Source organism: Alligator sinensis, unplaced genomic scaffold, assembly GCF_000455745.1.
Source record: "Alligator sinensis unplaced genomic scaffold, ASM45574v1 scaffold86_1, whole genome shotgun sequence".
NCBI classification, from domain to species: Eukaryota; Metazoa; Chordata; order Crocodylia; family Alligatoridae; genus Alligator; species Alligator sinensis.
The window spans coordinates 2,348,063-2,351,255 of NW_005841971.1; the positions used below are offsets into that span (position 1 = coordinate 2,348,063).

Consider the following 3,193-nt stretch of genomic DNA (forward strand, 5'->3'; position numbering starts at 1 on the left):
GCTGCCCCGCCCCGGCCGCGACGTGCGGGAGGGGGCGGGGCCACACGCCCCAGCCCAACAGCCCCCGCCAACTGCAGCGATGGAACGCGGCACCCAACGGTCACCGCCCCTCCCGCCGCCACGTGCTGCCCCTCAGAACCTCGCCCCTTTCCCGCCAGCCCGTATGCCCTTAATGGCCCCCGTGACGGGGGTGGGAGGGGTTCTAGCGCTACTTGGTGGGCTTTGGCCCACATCCAGTGTTGCTGAGTCCGTTTATAAGAAATCCACTTAAAATAAGTGGAATTGGGCTTGTTAGGTTTTTTTAAGTCACTTTAATTTTTTGAGAGTCCCAGATTCATAAACACCCCTCTCTTTGAAATGAGTTGGGCTTGGTTTTAAAGGCAGTGCTGCTTCCCCTCTCCCCACAAGACTTGGCAATGCTGCCTACATAATAGCATGGTGTATCAAAAGGCATGGGTGACTGGTGCCTCCTGAGTCTGGGGGGGCACCAGATCACCAATGAGGGGGCCCCCAGCAGCGGATCACCAAGCTAGCAGCAATACTGGAAGTGCACTTCCGGGTTCACGCCTGGCGCTTCCAGGGGGTGCACGGCTGATCTCAGGGGGTGCGCGTGCACCCCCTACATGTTGCCAATGTCAAAAGGCCTCACTTGCCACCACCTTCTTGCCTCTTCAGGGCTTATCTTTGGAGGCCTGTCTATGGTCTGCATGTTCATTTCTCAAAGATCATCGCTTCCGAGCCCTGCCAGCCCACGGCCATCTTGGCCTTGTCTCCTGCAGGGGGCAGGGTGATGAGCACCCAGAGCAAAGCTGCTAGGAAAGGGGCACTGCCCACACACTCAGCACCTGGAGTCCTATTTGCCACTCTTTGTCATTTAAAGACCAGCCAATTACCTGTCAAGGATGACCGGGCGGGGACAGAGTGCCACCGCTCACCACCCCATGCCGCCACCACCTCCCAGGAGTAGGGGTGAGGGGAAGCTTGCCCTCGGTCTCCTCTGACCCCCTCCATCAGCACCCCGCGCCACCACCGCCTCCAGCAACGCTGGCCTTGCTGTCCCCTACCATCCCCCCCAGCTCCATGGCAGTGCTTCGCGCTCTGACTGGCTGTTTCACTAAACAGAGTGCTCCAAGAGCAGTGCGGAGAGACAGAAGGATGGACTGAGCCCTTTACTGTATAAAAATGGCAGTCAGGTCCTGGCATTAAGTCCCCAGCTAAGTTCCACCCAAGTCAATGGAGCTCTGCGGATTCACACCAGCTGTGGGCTTGGGGCACAATGTCCCTTGCTATTATAACAAAGGGTTATTATTTTTTTGCCAATAGGCTTCCGAGAGACATTTAGTCTCGCTTTCTCCTCACTTTTACTCGCACGTTGTAGTAGCGTTGTAGGGTGTAGTCTGGAGGGGGCAGGGAAGGGGGAGCAGGATGCACTGGTGCCCTTGCACTCTGCTTTGATTCCTGCTCCAGAAGAATGAGTTTTAAACAGCATCAGTATTCTGGGCTTCTGTTCTAAGCAGCCTGTACCAGAGATGACCGTCAGGGGAAGAGCATTACCCAGCACAGAGTATATAACTGGTTACAGCCTAAAAACATGGATAGCACGACGTCGTGTCTGTTGGGCTGCTCTGTAACATGTATCTCTGGTGCCTGAAATTCTCTTTCAGAAGTTTCTAAAGCAGTCTTCTTCCATAAATCACAATAACTGCTGCATCACTGCAACACCAACACTAACAAATAGAATTACTGATATAGATACAGCACCACTCATAGGCTGTAAGGCAGCACAACGCTCTTTATCTCAACCGAGTTTATTGGGTCAGGGCACTGCTGAGGTCAAACAGGATCTAATTTGGCACCTATGCTAAACATATGAATTGAATTTACATTTTAGAATGGTTATAAACTATAGCTTCTTGCCACACTTACCTCTCTTTGCAGAAATGTTTTCTGTTCCTCTTGTTTCCTCTCTGCCCCATTCTCTGTCATCTGACTTTAAACTCAGCTAGCTAACCTTTTAATTCCTGTTCCTCTTTCTTATTTCTCCAGTCTTTTTTTCCTCCAGTCCCCTCTTTGTTCTCTGTCCTTCTCCTTCTGAGTTTTCTAGTCTCGTGAATTTTCTGAGTTGTCTTGCCTCTTGCTTTTTTTTTTTTACCCTGACTTTTCTGCCCTTTTTTACTCCAAAATAGCAGTTCTCTTGCCCTAAAACTTACAAAGCAGATTCAGTTTCTTTGTGCATCTCCTTCCTAGGATCTTTTTTGTCAGCTGACAACCAGGAGGCAGGGTTTCAAAATGATGGAGCAAATATGACATTAGCATATTGTTCCATCAATACATAAAGAAATTTGCAGCAAGAATAAACGATTTTGGCCCGGGGTTAGCTATCAAGTTAATGCATGTATTATAAGAACATAAAAACAATAAATTCATCAGAATATTAAAAAAAAGAAGAAAGGTAGTAAAACTGAGAGTGAGGGGTGGGGAGATTATGTGGCTTACCCACGTTCATGGAGGAAATCTGTCACACTGGAGGTGCAGCCCCTGGTTTTCAGTTTATTTTTGCCATTGATGGGTATTGATGGTTGGCATGTGTGCAGATGTGCCTACGTTGATGTAATCTCCAGAAGCTGCTGCAGTGTTTTAACTTTTGACTTGAAGGAAAAATCTGCCCAGTGATATTAGTTGGAGCACACGCACTTTCTAGAAAGAAGTGGCAGGAAAGTGCCAGATAATTGACAGCTACATGACTGAGGTGATCTGAAAGATGATTGGGGAGAGAGAGAAATGTATGATGGATGTATGATTGACAAGCTGATTGATAGGTAAGAAAGGATGATGATTGGTTAACGAATATGGTGTGATTGAGTAGTATAAAAGATGCTGCCGGATGCTCTGTCTGTGTAGGTTTCTGTGATTCTTGGTGTGGTCTGGTTATTGTCATTGACTAAACTTGTGATCCTCAGCGATAGAGAGGTATCAGAGTCGCTAGAGCAAAGGCTCTCACTCTCCCCATTTTCTCGGAGGCTGAGTGCGATCTAAGAGCGGCGTGGGAATCTCTTGATAGTTTTGAGACAGAGAGTGAGCGGTTCTTGTTTTGTATTCATTCCGTCCTTATGTATGCGTGTAAAACTGTAAGCCCTGGTATTTGGATGTCAGTTGCACTCGGACTTGCATTCTTGTTTGTCTTGGCAGTCTT

General features: G+C 48.5%; 1 protein-coding gene across 1 annotated transcript in view; it reads right to left on the bottom strand.

Annotated features, from left to right (window-relative positions):
* Positions 1-2,218, bottom strand: part of DPY19L1 (dpy-19 like C-mannosyltransferase 1) — an 87,112-nt gene extending 84,894 nt beyond the window's left edge. The window contains exon 1 of the mRNA XM_025200583.1: positions 1,927-2,218. The gene's annotated coding sequence lies outside the window, so the exon portion shown is untranslated. The remainder of the gene's footprint in view (positions 1-1,926) is intronic.
* Positions 2,219-3,193: the final 975 nt, after the last annotated feature.